General features: G+C 47.1%; 1 protein-coding gene across 1 annotated transcript in view; it reads left to right on the plus strand.

The window, feature by feature from the left end:
* The window catches only part of LOC126183392 (uncharacterized), a 661,091-nt gene that overhangs the window by 30,419 nt on the left and 612,468 nt on the right, over positions 1–18,204 (plus strand). Inside the window, exon 2 of the mRNA XM_049925338.1 lies at positions 9,794–9,883. The gene's annotated coding sequence lies outside the window, so the exon portion shown is untranslated. The remainder of the gene's footprint in view (positions 1–9,793; positions 9,884–18,204) is intronic.

Here is an 18,204-nt window from a genome sequence, read left to right on the forward strand (position 1 = left end):
CCTCTCGTACTCCTGCCTCCGAAAGACGGTGTGCTGCGATAGCAAGCGGACAGGTACTATCTCCGGTAGCCGACTTTTTTTATAAGCGCACACTCAAATACTACCTTGCTCTCAACTGTCTCGCCGGGTCTGACCGAGACGATGTTTGTATACAGATAAAGAGCAGATAAGTGCGAAAACTATCACACAAGCAGCCGCTGACACGAATAATATACAGCCAACCAGGGTGGCCGAGCGGTTCTAGGCGCTACAGTCTGGAACCGCTCGACCGCTACGGTCGCAGGTTCGAATCCTGCCTCGGGCTTGGATGTGTGTGTTGTCCTTAGGTTAGTTAGGTTTAAGTAGTTCTAAGTTCTAGGGGACTGATGACCTCAGAAGTTAAGTCCCATAGTGCTCAGAGCCATTTGAACCATTTGAATAATATACATAAGAAAGGAAATGAAAATTGAGGATGGATTGGAGACAATCAGTTTGGCTTTAGGAAAGGTAAAGATACCCGAAAGGCAGTTCTGACGCTGCGGTTGGTAGCTGAAGCAACACTGAAGTAAAATCACGTTCATAGGATTTCTCGATCTGGAAAAGCATTCGCGAGTGAAAAATGGTGCAAGATGTTCGAAATTCTGAGAAAATTAGGGGTAAGCAATAGGGAAAGGTGGATAATGTACTATTCGGAAAGTAAGGAACGATTGCGCGAAATGGAAACCACAGTAAAAGTCAAAACTGTTTTACTTGCAACAAAAAAATGGTTCAAATGGCTCTGAGCACTATGGGACTTAACAGCTATGGTCATCGGTCCCCTAGAACTTAGAACTACTTAAACCTAACTAACCTAAGGACAGCACACAACACCCAGCCATCACGAGGCAGAGAAAATCCCTGACCCCGCCGGGAATCGAACCCGGGAACCCGGGCGTGGGAAGCGAGAACGCTACCGCACGACCACGAGATGCGGGCTTACTTGCAACAGATAGCTACGCCTTTCAGATACTTCTCTGCATAGTCGCCGCTTGTATTTAGACTTCTGTCGTAGCGTTGTACCAACTTTCCAGCAGCCCCATAATACACTACTGGCAATTAAAATTGCTGCACCAAGAAGAAATGAAGATGATAAACGGGTATTCATTGGACAAATATTTTATACTAGAACTGACATGTGATTACATTTTCACGCAATTTGGGTGCATAGATCCTGAGAAATCAGTACCCAGAACAACCACCCCTGGCCGTAATAACGGCCTTGATACGCCTGGGCATTGAGTCAAACAGAGCTTGGATGGCGTGTACAGGTACAGCTGCCCATGCAGCTTCAACACGATACCACAGTTCATCAAGAGTAGTGACTGGGGTATTACGACGAGCCGGTTGCTCAGCCACCATTGACCAGACGTTTTCAATTAGTGAGAGATCTGGAGAATGTGCTGGACAGGCCAGCAGTCGAACATTTTCTGTATCCAGAAATGCCCGTACAGGACCTGCAACATGCGGCCGTGCATTATCCTGCTGAGATATAGGGTTTCGCAGGGATCGAGTGAAGGGTAGAACCACGGGTCGTAACACATCCGAAATGTAACGTCCACTGTTCAAAGTGCCGTCAATGCGAAAAAGGGATGACCGAGACGTGTGACCAATGGCAACCCATACCATCAAGCCGGGTGATACGCCAGTATAGCGATGACCAATACACGCTTCCAATGTGCGTTCAGCGCGATGTCGCCAAACACGGATGCGACCATCACGATGCTATAAACAGAACCTGGATTCATCCGAAAAAATGACGTTTTGCCATTCGTGCACCCAGGTTCGTCGTTGAGCACACCATCACAGGCGCTCCTGTCTGTGATGCAGCGTCAAAGGTAACTGCAGCCAAGGTCTCCGAGCTGATAGTCCATGCTGCTGCAAACGTCTTCGAACTGTTCGTGCAGATGGTTGTTGTCTTGCAAACGTCCACATCCGTTGACTCGGGGATCGAGACGTGGCTGCACGATCCGTTACAGCCATGCGGATAAGATGCCTGTCATCTCGACTGCTAGTGATAAGAGGCCGTTGGGATCCAGCACGGCGTTCCGTATTACCCTCCTGAACCCACCGATTCCATATTCTGCTAACAGTCATTGGATCTCGACAAACGCGAGCAGCAATGTCGCGATACGATAAGCCGCAATCGCGATATGCTACAATTCGACCTTTCTCAAAGGCGGAAATGTGATGGTACGCATTCCTCCTCCTTACACGAGGCATCACAACAACGTTTCACCAGGTAACGCCGGTCAATTGCTGTTTGTGTATAAGAAATCAGTTGGAAACTTTCCTCATGTCAGCACGTTGTACGTGTCGCCACCGGCGCCATCCTTGTGTGAATGCTCTGAAAAGCTAATCATTTGCATATCAGAGCATCTTCTTCCTGTCGGTTAAATTTCGCGTCTGTAGCACGTCATCTTCGTGGTGTAGCAATTTTAATGGCCAGTACTGTAGAAGGCAGCCTCATGTGCTTTCCGACTTCTACGGCGGACTACAGCTCACTGTCTGTGCCAAAATGTTGTTTTCATATCCAACGGTTCATGTGGGAAGAGATGAAGATCAGAGGGATTCAAGTCCGAGCTTTATGCTGGGTTGTCAAACATGTCCGGTCGAAAACGCTGGAGGAGCTTCCTCATCGCCCCTGCAGTGTGTGGCCGAAATCTGTCATGTCAGGTTGCATGAAATTGGGCAAAATCTCTCGGTAGAGGCCCACACTTGGCGGGAGACACTATTTTCTACTCATCTTTACGCGATCAGTGTGCTCTCAGAACGAAGAAGAGTGACGCGACCCTATGTATGGGGATAATAGAGACACTGCCCAATACGCCTGTACAAAGCTTCATCGGATCTTCACTGTGGTTTTCGTTTAGTTACCGTTCGTTCCTTACTTTCCGAATAGCCCTCGTACAATAAGAAACCAAGAATGCAGTGTTCGGATTAAAAAGGGTGTAAGATAGGTATTTAGTCCTCCGCCCCCACTGTTCACTCTATACATCGATTGATAGAAATAAAACAAAGGTTTAAGAGTGGAATTAATATTCGGAGTGACAGGATATCAATGATTAGATTCGTTGATGACATTGCTACCCTTACTGACAGTGAAGTATTACAGGATCTTTTGAAATGAATGAGTAAATCGAAGAAAGACGGAAGTAATGAGAAGTAGCAGGAAAGAGATCAGGGAGAAGCTTACATCATAATTTGAGATCATGAAGTAGACGAAGTTAAGGAATTCTGCTACCTAGGCAGCAAAGTACCCAATGACAGACGGAGCAAGAAGGACGTAAAAAACAGACTAGCGCTGGCAAAAATGGTATTCGTGGCCTACAGAAGTCTACTAGTATCAAACGCAGGCCTTAACTTGAAGAAATTTCTGGGAATGCACGTTTGGAGCACGGCATTGTATGGTAGTAAAAGATCAACTGTGGGAAAACGGGAGGAAGAGAATCGAAGTATTTGAGATGTGGTGCCGGCCGGAGTGGCCGAGCGGTTCTAGGCGCTACAGTCTGGAACTGCGCGACCGCTGCGGTCGCAGGTCCGAGTCCTGCCTCCGGCATGAATGTGTGTGATGTCCTTAGGTTAGGTAGGTTTAAGTAGTTCTAAGTTCTAGCGGACTGATGAGCACAGCAGTTAAGGTCCGTAGTGCTCAGAGCCATTTGAACCAATTTTTTTTTTTTTTTTTTTTTGAGATGTGTTACTACAAGGAATGTTGAAAATTATACGAGCTGATAAGGTAAAGAATGAGGAGAATTAACGAGGAAAACAACGTATGGAAAATACGAAAGAGAAGAAGGGACAGGGTGGTAGGACATATGTTACGACGTCAGGGAATAACTTCCACGGTACTAGGAGGAGGGTAAAAACGGTAGAGGAAGAGACTGAAATACACCGAGAAAATAACTGAGAACGTAGGCTTCCGTTGCTACGCTGGGATGAAAAGGCTGGCACAGGAGAGGAATTCCTTGCGGGACGCATAAAACCAGTCAGAGAACTGATAAAAAGAGGTCTTTCTTTACTGACCACCCAAAATCATTTTTTTGCCTGAAAGGAAAACAAAACAAATTCCTGCATGCGCATGAACTTGACAAAATTTCACAAGTCATTAGTATTGGAATCATCTTATTGCGTGTTGCCTCTTGCAATGGATCTCTCAGGTGGCAGTCCTGGGAGAACGATCGTTCAATACATACTGAGGTGACAAAAGTCATTGGATAGCGATATCCACATATACAGATGGCGGTAGTATCGCGTAATCGAGATATAAAAGGGCAGTGCTTTGGTAGAACTGTAGCTTGCACTCGGGTGATCCATGTATTCGAATTTCAACATTCCGAGATCCACAGTGTTAACAGTGTGCCGAGACTACCAAGTTTCAGACAGTGCCTCTCACCACGGACACAGCTGTGGCCGATGTCCTTCACTTAACGACGAAGAGCAGCAGCGTTTTCGTGGAGTTGTCAGCGCTAACAGTATCCGTTAGCCAGCAGACTACTGACGGGAGTGTGTTTGTTAACAGAATGATATAGTCTGGAGCGCCTCTCCTGGGCTCGTAACAATATCGGTTGGAACTTAGATGACTGGAAAATCGTGGGCCTGGTGAGATGAGTCCCGATATCAGTTCGTAAGAACAGATGGTTCTGTTCGAATTAGGTGCAGACACTGCGAAGCCATGGACCCAAGTTGTCCACAAGGCATATGCAAGATGGTGGTGGCTCCATAGCGATGGGATGTGTTTACGTGGAATGGGCTGAGTACTCTGGTCCAACTGATCCAATCACTGACAGGAAATAGTTATGTTCGTCTGCTCGGAGATCATTTGCAGCCATTCGTATTCCCAAACAACGATGAAATTTTAATGGATGGCAATGCGCCATGTCACCGGGCCACAAACGTTTGCGATTGTTTTGAAGAATATTCTGCAGAGTTCGAGCGAATGACTTGGCCACCTAGATCGCCCGACATGAATCCCATTGAACATTTATGTGACATAGTCGACAGGTCGGTTCGTGCACGAGATCCTGAACCGGCAACACTTTAACAATTATGGACGGCTAAGAGGCAGTATTGCTCAATATTTTTGCAGAGGACTTCCAACCACTTTTTTGTTGAGCCCATGCTACATCGAGTTGCAATACTACGCCGAGGAAAAGGAGACCCGACACGATATCAGGAGGTATCCCATGACCTTTGGTCACCTCAGTGCATCATACCATGAATTAGTAATTTCTATGAAACTGTGCGATGCGCACTGTCTCAACGCTCTTCGAATAATGAGTGCAGAGCTGATACTTTCTTTTAATGCAAAACACGCATTAGCAACGATACATTTTGGCGTTGAATATTAGTGGGATGCAATATTGTGCTGTACAATGATGGTGTCAACTTCTGGGTAACGGAATTACAAATACTCCAAACCAGTATCCAGGGTGAACTACTAACAATAAATGGATAAATCACTCGACTTCACTTAAGTACTTTTACTAAATGTTTCGACGGCAACATTGTCAAGCGTCACATCACAGTCTCGTCTATACGCCCTTGAAAAATATATACTTTTCCATTTAATAAAAGTAGTTGCTTCAATATCTCGATTGTTGTAAGAGTTAAGAGTATTATCAAAATAACAAAATTACGTGCCACTGCCCTACTATCACTAGCCGATAACTTCGTTTCGATGTCTTGCGCCGTTCAAAAAATAAAATCATTTCTTGTAGATGAATCGCCCTGTACTGTACTGGATACTTGCGGTTTGAAAGGACTGATTGTAACTGTCAAAAAAAAGAAACGGAAACGGTTTGCGGTTGACTGAAGGAGATTCTTGACAGTCGGGTATATGTTACCGAGCAGGAACGAGAGCCCACTGCCTATGGAAGTTCTCCTCTAGCCCATCCCCGACATTCCGCTATCCTCCCCCTCTCCCTCCACCCGAAACCCCCCTCCCACGCTAGCACTCATTGTGGAAACCAGTGGACATGACGATGTTGACGTCGTGGTGCGGGGGGGGGGGGGAGGAGGAGGGGGGTTCATTGGGAAGTATTCTGAACAAAGCCGGGTCCCACCAGGTATATACACACAAGGAGAGCCGTCTTTTGTACACGTGGGTGGATCGGAGACCTGTCTGCCGCAAGAAAGCCCTGCACAATGTATTCGTCAAGGCTGCACCGACGGAAATTTTTCATGCATTGTCTCCTGGCAAACAATTTTGCGATAACGAAGACCTTGCAAGAATAGCGTTTCTCACATCTGTAGCTCGAAAACAGCAGGTAGGTTGTACTGGGAAACGATGGTGGGAACTGCACAGTAGTTCGCCGATTTCTGCAACCTGAGTATTTCATGAAAAACTCTGCCACTGTTGCTGCTGGCATAAAGTATTTTCTACTCCGGAATGCGTAGGATCTCACTGCAGTTAGGCGTAGTGGCGGTTTCGCACTGTGTTATGAGCTCGGTGTATGTTTTTTAACGGTGTGTAGACGAGACTTTGATATGACTGTTATCAATGTTGCCATCGAAACTTTTTATAAAAGCTAAAGTTGAAAGACAAGGCAGTGCAAAGTAGCTGTTCCTGTGTAAAGTGGTATTCTCATGCCAGTATCGGTGATGTGTAGCAAGAAGATAGTCCTCTAATACCGAGAAAAAAAAACATATTTCCTCTTGGTCCTGCTTTATACGAAATACCTCCTCAGTCCAAAAAGTTTCGAGACTGGAGTACTAAAAAACAGAGAAACGTTAAGACGGTGGCTTTAATTCTTTAGTTATTCCGTTAGGGAACCTTGGCTGCGTGGAATAATTAATTATTTGTATTTTTTGCTACCAGTCGCTTTTGTTTGTTTTTATGTTTAATTTAATATACTGTAACGCGTTTCGAGCACGTTCTGCTTATCATCAGGCATTTATACATACAGGAGACTTTTTGTTTATTATTCGCTGCTGGTGTAGCTATGGGGGTATTTGGAGGGAGGGAATGGGGGGGGGGGGGGAGGGCAGTGGCAGGCCATTTGAGACGTCAATCACTGTCGTGTCAGTAATAATAAACAACGAGACACAGCCCCACACCAGGACAGGGCATCACTGACCATCAATTTCTGGTCAACCACTGCCCCCCCCCTCCCCCCCCCCCCCCAGATAACAGAACAGTCACACCAGCAGCGAACAATAAACAAAAAGCCTTATGTTAATTTAGTTTAAGATATTTATTTCCAAGCAACAATTTTTCTACATGTATAAAAGCCTGAAGTTGAGTGGAACTTGCTCGAAAAGCTTTGCAATATGTTAATTCAAAAAATGGTTCAAATGGCTCTGAGCGCTATGGGACTTAACTTCGGAGGTCATCAGTCCCCTAGAACTTAGAACTACTTAAACCTAACTAACCTAGGACATCACACACATCCACGCCCGAGGCAGGATTCGAACCTGCGACCGTAGCGGTCGCGCGGTTCCAGACTGTAACGCCTAGAACCGCTCGGCCAACTCGGCCGGCTATGTTAATTAATGCTTAAGGTTTTCTTCATAGTTCCTCTCTTCCAACCCACTCGAGTACAACGCAGAGAGTGTTTGTACAAACGTATGGCACTGTCAGAAATATCCTTCTTCTGAATGTTCAACTCGCGCGCCACTGCGGCTTTAACGCCGATTACATATCGTCAGTGGGTTGACACAATGAATTTCTGCATTTTATCATTTTGTGGTACGTTCATATTGACAACACAGTCTCGTCACCCGTGATGATTTTTAATACAAAAGAAATGTGCGCGATTTGCATTTCAATGAAGTCGTGAGAGGTGTCCACGAATCGTTATTTTTTTTCCGGAGGTCAGCTGTGCGAGACAAACTTTGCACACACTTTCCTAGTTCTCAGAAACATTTTGGAGAATGTCTGACTTAGAGATGTTGCTCCCTTGCGATTTGTGCCGCAACAGCACTGACACACTACAGTCAGTCGCACCTCCTCTACTTAATGCTGCTTGCTCACAACAGCTGATGAATTCTCATATGTTGTTTACAATTTTGGTGCAAGCTACCATCGTATTTACTACACTGACGTCGCTTGAATTCCAGGAATAAAATGAATCTCGGAACTATTTGAATGGACGGTGTACACACGAGCTCAGCTACGATTGCACAGAACTATATGCTAAATTCTAGCTTTCAGAATAATACTTCTACATATCTTTTGTGTTCCATAATATGACACAGTTCGGTGAAATGTTAAGCGCTGTTGGTCTTGGCTAAAGCTTGGATGGTTACCGTCTGGGTCTGCCGAGTGCTGTTGGCAAGCGGGGTGCACTCAGCCGACATGAGGCCAATTGAGGAGCTACTCGACTGAGCTGTAGCGACACCGGTCACGAGAAATAACAACAGCCGGCAGGGCACTGTGCTGACCACATGCCCCTCTGTATCCTCATCTGGTGATGCCTAAGGCCTGAGGATGACACGGCGGTCGGTCGGTTCCGTTGGACCTTAAAGGCGTGTTCGGACGGTGTTTGTTTTATCCTAATAATAATACGCAGTTAACTGTCGCCTTCAGTTCCAACAGTCAGAGTGCAGATCTGTTGACAGTCTAGGCGCTTCTCCAGTTGTGTTCAGTCGATGATTTACTGTGTAACAGATTCAAGAACGTAGTTCTCTGTATTTGTAATTTAGTTTTCTTGTTTCCTACTGTCCTACCTATCTTTTTCAACAATCATTTGTGTGGTGTCACCGCCAGACACCACACTTGCTAGGTGGTAGCTTTAAATCGGCCGCGATCCATTAGTACATGTCGGACCCGCGTGTCGCCACTGTCAGTAATTGCAGACCGAGCGCCACCACACGGCAGGTCTTGAGAGACTTACTAGCACTCGCCCCAGTTGTACGACGATTTTGCTAGCGACTACACTGACGAAGCCTTTCTCTCATTTGCCGAGAGATAGATAGAATAGCCTTCAGCTAAGTCCATGGCTACGACCTAGCAAGGCGCCATTAACCATTTCTAGAGAGAGTCTCACTTGTATCATCAAGAATGCTGTATACAAATGATGGATTAAAGTTAAGTATTCCAGCAGCTACGTACTTTTCTTTATAGCATTCATTACGTATCCTGTTTCAGACTTAACGCAAGGCGGCGTGAGTTGACGCGTGCCCTTTCGGCTTCCTCGCCTTGTGTCTAGACTGTCTTGTCTACACACAACAATTTGAAAATAAGTTATTAAGGCAGCGAAACTGGACTCGATAGTATTTGTGTGACCCCGAGGCTGAGAAAACAAAAAAAAAATATTTCTTTAGAAGACGGTCACTTCATTCCACTTAGGCAGTATGCGTAAACTGTGATCAGTTATAGCTTTTTCTCAGTGTAACAATGGAAAACAGGGAAGCTTTTAGGAGGGGAAACGCAAAGTGGAACTCGGGGCATTGAGTGGGGTACGACTCCGATAATCGTCGTGTATAAAAGCATTTCCGAGCTGATTACAGTGAGCCACAAATGCGTAGGAGCGATTGCACAACATTACTGTGGCAGGAGGGTGGCACGGCGCGTGCTCTTTAATGACGGCTCAGGAGCCGTATTGACCCTCGGGTTTTTCTTTTACGCAGGGCGTCACACCGCCTTGGAGGCTGCGTCGAGGTCACCGGAACGAAGCGTACCTCGTAAGCCGCGGACCTACTTAGATAATTTTCGTAGTAAAGTAAGCAGGCTCCGCTTAAGCGCCTTCTTCCACTTGCCATCTTGCATTGAAAAGGATGTTATCTGTGTCACCATTACTTGCAGAACTTAATGTTATGTTTTCTGTGCACGTTTCAGGAAGAAGAGGACTGCTGTGACGGCTAATTTCTTCTTTTACGAGACTGGGCTTCTTCATACCTGTACTTGCTTTCGACGAAGATCATAACAGTAAGAATTTTGCGTTTGATATTCTAGAATACTTAAATTGTCTATTTCTTGTTGTCAGTCTACGTTTTATACCCTCTCCAAACATTCTAAATTATTTTTCCGCCCAAACAGCGAATTTCGCCTAATACTTTAAAAGTATTATTTTGTAACACACGCGTTATATGTAGAATGTGTGGGAGTTGCTGCATGGTGATGTCATGTACAAGGTGGTTATAAATAAACTTTGGCTAGTAGACCTAGTGTACACGAAAAACTATTTACCTTATGGCTACCCAGTATTATTGGAATGATGTTCAGACCGTGCGCTGCAGGATTTGTGTTAGTGGCATGCTTGCCGCTAGGCACCGGTACTGGTACTGCGACGCTGGGTTGAAACACAAGCAGCATTGGGCTTTACAGCTGCAGACAGTCAACGTGGATCTGGACAAGATGAGCACGGCCTTAATCGTAAAACTGTGTAAAAAATAAAATAAAAAATAAACGGCAACGGTGCTGCTGCTCTTCGCGAATGTCGACGCGTTAAAGGAGTACGGGGAGCTCCTCTTTGTTGAAAACGTTGCTGTTGCCATGTCTGAGAATGCTGGATGCCAGTTACGATCTTCAAGCGGTGGACGAGCTGTGTCACGACTCGACCTGAGATGTTTCGCCCCGCAGTAGAGAATCTTCTGTCGTGGCTGCAGATGGTCGTCACTGGAACGGTAACATGGTACGCAATTAACAAACGTTTCTTTCAGTGGTTATCCTTTATTTCTCTTCCGCATCTCCTTGTAAATGTTTCGACCAAGTTTCATTGTCCTACGATCACTCGTTTTTCGTGGGGCCCTTTCAAGTAGCGAAGGTTTAATTATAAGCACCCTGTACGTAAGAAATTACAGCGTCCTGACGAAGCTGTGGCTTAGAAATGCATACTGGCGTAGTACGAACGAAAGTAATGCCAGTAAACGGAATTTGTTATTAACTTGTCCATTTATTTCTTGGCCCTGAATTTTAATTACAAGTTTCCCCGTGGATTCATTTAGTGCTTGCTAATTGTGCGACCGAGAGAAAATACTGAATCCTGTTGTCTCTCCTGTGGACCAGTGCTGTTGTGAGCCTGTCTTAAGATATCCCATAACAGCAGCCATATTTCAGAGGAGAAAAACAAAGCTAGCTTTTGAGAATATACCGACATTTATTGACGGGTTCATACAGTGATAAACAGGTGGCAAGGGATTACGAAAGACGTTAATGAAGTTCGTACTTCGTAAAATTATAATCTGTTCGGTATAGGATGTTCAATGTTTATTTCATTTCATTTTCACGAAGCATCAATGCACCATTATACGACACTCTGCTTACAGTAAGTGGCGCAAGTGTTTCCATTGCGGTTATATAATTTTGAATGATGAAGAACCAAGTGATTTTGTAGATAACCGGTAGGAGATGACAACCTATCCTACTTTTTACGGAATATACGGTTTTAGCGGCCAATTCAAACCTTTTTCACACTAAGTCGGAGCAGTCTGTCTCTCTGGCTACCGGATGTGAGGTTAGCCAAATTCCTTATGGACGTACAGTGCTGTTTCAGCCGTGCGGTACCCCTGGCGGAAATTCGCAACACCAAAAAATGATTAATTTAGAGTAATGAAATTTCGCGAATATATTTGTGTAGGTAACATATTTAAGTGATTAACTTTGCAAGATCACAGATTAATGTAAGCGCGAGACAAGCCATCGCAAATGCGAAATGTTGGTACACTGATAACGGTGTAACCGCCGTATTTTTGAATACAATCATGCAAACATACATTTATTTTATTGTACAGGTGCCGGATGTAAGTTCGTGGGATGAAGTGCCACGTAGTTTGCACTTGATCGGTCAGTACAGGGACGGTTAATGCTGTTTGTGGATAATGGTGGAGTTTTCGTCCGATGATGTCTCACATGTGCTCCAGTGGAGACAGATCTGATCATCATGCAGACCAAGGAAACATGTAGAGCACTTCGTGTTACAACAGCGGTATGTGGGCGGGTGTTATCCTGTTGGAAAAAACCCCCTGGAATGCTGGGTGCTTGGAATAACCACGAGAGTGCTCTTGCTGTCGTACGAAATCGCATCTCAGACTATAGCTCCAGGTGTAGGTCCAGTGTGACTAGCATGCAGACAGGTTGGTTGCAGAGACTCAACTGGCCTCCTCCTAACCATCACATGGCCATCACTGGCACCGAGGCAGATCCAGATTTCATCAGAAAACACAGCAGACGTCCACTCTGCCCTCCAATGAGCTCTCGTTTGACACCACTGAATGCGCAAATGGCAGTGGTTCGGGGGTCAGTGGAATGAACGGTACAGGGCATCTGGCTCGGAGATGTCCTTGAAGTAGTATATTTGTAACACTTCCTCGTTTCCCTGTGGCGTCAACTGCTGCTCAGATTCCTGCTGCAGGTGCAGTTCGATGTGCCAGGGATGTACGCCGAACACGATGGTCTTCCGTCATGATAGTGCCACATGGCCGTCCCGAGCCCGGTGTTCTTGCGACCGCACGTTCTCGTGAACACCGCTGCCAGCAGTCATCTACGGTGGCTACATTCTTGCTAAGCTTTTCTGCAATACCGCAGAAGGAACATCAAGCTTTCGTAAACCTATTACACGACCTTCTTGAAACTGAGTGCGGTATTGATAATGGCATCCTTGCCGCCTTAAATACGTTCTTACTAACATCAACTCATCACTTCCAGTCTCAACTGTAAAGCCGTCGGCACACGGACCGTGCATCCGAACGTTGAGCGTGCCGAGTTTCTGACGTCGTAGCGTGGAATAGTAAGTTCGGGAGTCTTTCCGAACGTGCAGAGCAATATCTGGCATCTCAGATATTCTGAGCGTGCGTCTGAGCGTTGACCAATGAGATGGCACAACGCCACCCACTTCACATGCACGCCGTCTCCCTTCAGTACAGAGTTGTGAGGCGCCATATTGGCATTCATTTCAAGCCCATATGTGTATATGCCGTTTCTGAGCACCCTCAAATTGAGAATCGCTGGACAACCCGTTGTTAACTTTGTGATTCGTTCCAATAAAATAATGAGGAACATCATATTCGTGGCAAAAGAATTATTGTTACTTGCGTATTATGAGAGTAGGCTATTTGAAGGCAGCGACACCCTGAAGATCCACCCAAAACGCATTGTTCTTGGTACGATTTGTTATAATTAAATTTCAATTAGTAACATATCTACGATTAAGGTTTTCAGCAAGTGGTGACATACTGATTAAAAACAAGAAACGTGGTGTTGGTTTAGCGTTGTGGGTAGCGTCAATGCTCTGTATCATGTTGGTTGCTAAGGCCGTGGTTCGCGTCTCGACACTACAGAAATTTTTCCCCCAACATTCGCGTTTTTATTAGGTTCTGATACTTTATTATTAGTTGAATATAGGTATATACTGTAATATTGGATATTATGTAGATATAAGTTCACCTTTTTTTGAGGGGTGACTGTTCGATTGGCTTAATCTACAGGACAGCTTGCGCTACTTCTATAGAGATATTTTGCTCCTTTTTCTTTTACGCTTCGTAATTCACATGTTTAAGATTCTGCTTCTGGGCAGGAACGGTGATGAAGTAAGACTGACCTTGGGGTTTTACTAAAATGTGGGGATGATGAAATAATGTTTATCTTGTGCGGAGAAGTATTCCAAATTTGTACCGCACTGTTTGCAATGGAACTTTTATAAGCCTGTGTCCTTATTGATTGGACGTGGTACGTTCCTTTTCGTGGACGATGGAGGAAATGTGCGTTTTAATAGAGCTAACGTGAGAATTTTACACGCGCTCGTTTAGTAAACAGTGTGATATACGAACTAGAAACATCCCGCAACTGGCACTGGAGTGCGTTGTGATCGCGTATACCACGTTGGGGCCCACGTACCAAATGCACAAGTCGCATCATTTCTGAGCGTTCATCAGCACATTGAACTTAGCACGCTCAACGTTGACGTTCCACAGCACGGTCCGTGTGCCGACGGCTTAACTAACGCTCACGACCGTTACAGCGTGTATACGAAGCAAACCTCATAGTAGCGCCACTCTTGGGCGACAGGCTCGAAATTGAAATAGACATCATCTGTCAGATATAGAAAAACGCGTACCATCTTTCGTTTGTGTCGCACACAATTCCTTCTTGATGTTGAAATTTTTTTTCCTGGCAGTGTGGTTTGCGAACTGGCCAGGTACGGCGCGCCGCGTGCTGACGCAGCGCCCCACCAGGCCTGCCTTGTGATCAGGAGCGACGCTCTGCTGTGTGGCGATGAGCTGCGCTACGCTGCCGACTCTATTAGGCGCATCCGGCCGTGGCCGGCTTCTAATTTTAGCGCCGCCTGCCGGGCACCTCTTAATTGTACGACGAGGTTTTAATCCTCGGCTCGCTGCAGAGGCAGGGAGCGAATGTCAAGGGAACGCGTGACCCGCGCCAAGGTTGCTAGAATCACCGTAGCACCGCAACCCCCCCCCCCCCCTCCTCCTACCCCCTATCCCTCTCCGTCTCTCGCATTCCAGCAACCTGCAGCACCTATGCACATAATGCGAGCGTTCCCCACTGTCAGTAATTCGTGCCAGCTGAATAATTTACCAAGTACGCGTATTTGCCAGCGTTGTTTTGAACTGAAAATGTCTGCTAGATAATACATGCAGCAAAAGGAAAGAGCACCGCAGTATCCCAATTATTATTTATACAGTCCTGGAAATTGAAATAAGAACACCGTGAATTCATTGTCCCAGGAAGGGGAAACTTTATTGACACATTCCTGGGGTCAGATACATCACATGATCACACTGACAGAACCACAGGCACATAGACACAGGCAACAGAGCATGCACAATGTCGGCACTAGTACAGTGTATATCCACCTTTCGCAGCAATGCCGGCTGCTATTCTCCCATGGAGACGATCGTAGAGATGCTGGATGTAGTCCTGTGGAACGGCTTGCCATGCCATTTCCACCTGGCGCCTCAGTTGGACCAGCGTTCGTGCTGGACGTGCAGACCGCGTGAGACGACGCTTCATCCAGTCCCAAACATGCTCAATGGGGGACAGATCCGGAGATCTTGCTGGGGAGGGTAGTTGAGTTACACCTTCTAGAGCACGTTGGGTGGCACGGGATACATGCGGACGTGCATTGTCCTGTTGGAACAGCAAGTTCCCTTGCCGGTCTAGGAATGGTAGAACGATGGGTTCGATGACGGTTTGGATGTACCGTGCACTATTCAGTGTCCCCTCGACGATCACCAGTGGTGTACGGCCAGTGTAGGAGATCGCTCCCCACACCATGATGCCGGGTGTTGGCCCTGTGTGCCTCGGTCGTATGCAGTCCTGATTGTGGCGCTCACCTGCACGGCACCAAACACGCATACGACCATCATTGGCACCAAGGCAGAAGCGACTCTCATCGCTGAAGACGACAAGTCTCCATTCGTCCCTCCATTCACGCCTGTCGCGACACCACTGGAGGCGGGCTGCACGATGTTGGGGCGTGAGCGGAAGACGGCCTAACGGTGTGCGGGACCGTAGCCCAGCTTCATGGAGACGGTTGCGAATGGTCCTCGCCGATACCCCAGGAGCAACAGTGTCCCAAATTTGCTGGGAAGTGGCGGTGCGGTCCCCTACGGCACTGCGTAGGATCCTACTGTCTTGGCGTGCATCCGTGCGTCACTGCGGTCCGGTCCCAGGTCGACGGGCACGTGCACCTTCCGCCGACCACTGGCGACAACATCGATGTACTGTGGAGACCTCACGCCCCACGTGTTGAGCAATTCGGCGGTACGTCCACCCGGCCTCCCGCATGCCCACTATACGCCCTCGCTCAAAGTTCGTCAACTGCACATACGGTTCACGTCCACGCTGTCGCGGCATGCTACCAGTGTTAAAGACTGCGATGGAGCTCCGTATGCCACGGAAAACTGGCTGACACTGACGGCGGCGGTGCACAAATGCTGCGCAGCTAGCGCCATTCGACGGCTAACACCGCGGTTCCTGGTGTGTCCGCTGTGCCGTGCGTGTGATCATTGCTTGTACAGCCCTCTCGCAGTGTCCGGAGCAAGTATGGTGGGTCTGACACGCCGGTGTCAATGTGTTCTTTTTTCTATTTCCAGGAGTGTATTTTCCGCCTTAAGCGTAAGCTAAAGTTATTGCCCGTCGGATAACCAAAGTTAAGCACCGTGGGGCTTGGCCAGCGCTTGGATGGGCCACCGTCCAGATACGTCGAGCGCTTTTGGCAAACAGAAATGCACTCAGCCCTCGGGATCCGTGGAGAGATACAGAAGGATCACCGTGCACACGACAGTGGCGAATTTGATTGTCAGTATTGCAATCTGTATGGGCCTGAAATGAGATATATGCCAAGTGAGTCCACAAGGTTGTGCAGGGATCTAGCGGCTCCAGTCACGAAAACTGACAACATCCAGGACATCCAGTGACGCCTGTCGGCTGAGGAGGAAACGACAGTCGGTCGGTACCATTGGGCTTCCAAGCCCTCTTCGGGAGGAATTTTAATCTTAAGCGTACAGTAGGCTGTTTTCCACCAGAAACGTTTCGCTGTCATCTACAAAGCATCACTGATCGTTCTGCAAGTAGATGAGGCGTGTTTTTTTTAAGTAAATAACGTTTTGAAATAAAAATCAAACGTGTAGACTTTTCATAGAAATTTTATTTTGACATGAAAACCGTACGTTGCTTCACTTTTCTACGTAATTCCTACCAATATCAATACACTTATCGCATCGTACAACCATCCTCGTAGAAATCTGCCACCTCAGCATAACTTTCGATACTTTAAACGTTCTGTAACAATTGCGTAAGCACAGTTCTTAACTTTCAGTCATTTCTGACGATTTCTTGGAGAAAGTTGGTGGAAATGGAAATGCCGCGTGGCTAAGGCCTCCCGTCGGGTAGACCGTTCGCCTGGTGCAAGTCTTTCGAGTTGACGCCACTTCGGCGACTTGCGTGTCGATGGGTATGAAATGATGATGATAAGGACAACACAGCACCCAGTCCCTGAACGTAGAAAATCTCCGACCCAGCCGGGAATCGAACCCGGGCCGTTAGGCATGACATTAAGTTGATGGAAAGGTGAGAGAGAACAGAAGAGACGTTATGTGATGAGCTTCCGCAAGCGTCAAGTGGAAATTCTCCGTAGAATCAATGAGCAAAAGAACACTGACGAGAAGAAGGGACAGGATGATAGGATGTGTGTTAAAACATCAGCGAATAACTTCCATAATGCTTAAGGGAGCTGTATGGAAAGCCCGGAATTGGAATATATGAAAACGAGCTCCCCGTCCAAGACTCAGAATATCTACGGCCCGACTTGAGGCGTCAAATGGCTCTGAGTACTATGCGACTTAACTTCTGAGGTCATCAGTCGCCTAGAACTAAGAACTAATTAAACCCAACTAACGTAAGGACATCACACACATCCATGCCCGAGGCAGGATTCGAACCTGCGACCGTAGCGGTCGCCCGGTTCCAGACTGTAGCGCCTAGAACCGCACGGCCACTCCGGCCGTCCCTTCAGGCGTCGTGCTTGTGTGGTATGGAACGGCATGTGGTCAGAATACCACTCTAACGGGTGTTTTGCAGACTTTCTAGACAGTGGGCCCTCAGTTGGCAGTACGAGCCTGAGTACATCCCTTTACAGTCCCCCCGCGAAATCCTCGACAGAACCGGAAATCGAAGCCACACGGCAGCCATCCCAACGCTGACCAATCAACTAGGGGAACAGACCGGATTGGGATGCATCCAACAGAGAACTAAGAAAGTTGGGTGCAAGTACTAGCGTGAGCTGAGCCGGTACCACAGGAGAGGAATTCGTGGCGGGCCGCATCTAACCACTAAGAAGACAGATGATCCGAAAAGATACCCTGCTGGACATCAGATACAAATTCAGTTCCGCAGCTACGCGTCAGACCCTTATGTGGGGGATCCGAGTTCGATTCCTGGTACCGCCAGGCATTTTTCCGTAGAGGGAGCACTGGGCCAGGGCGCACTCAGCCTCGTGGTACCAGTAGAAGAGCTACGTGATTGAGAGGTAGCGGCTCCAATGTCGAAAAGTCGACAGCAGTCGGTAGTGCGGTGTACTAACACCATGCACCTCCACACCGCGTCCGACGATGAATGACTGTGGATCACACGGCGGTCGGTTGACTGTTGTATGATCTTCAGGCCCTGATAAAGATCACCTGACAAAAAATTAGTCATCCCAGTGTGCACGCACAGATGAAACGGTAAGCCTTTACAGATGGTGGTGCGATTGAGTCTCGTGCTCATCCACGCGCGCACTGCCTCAGCGT

Source organism: Schistocerca cancellata, chromosome 1, assembly GCF_023864275.1.
Source record: "Schistocerca cancellata isolate TAMUIC-IGC-003103 chromosome 1, iqSchCanc2.1, whole genome shotgun sequence".
Classification (NCBI taxonomy): domain Eukaryota; kingdom Metazoa; phylum Arthropoda; class Insecta; order Orthoptera; family Acrididae; genus Schistocerca; species Schistocerca cancellata.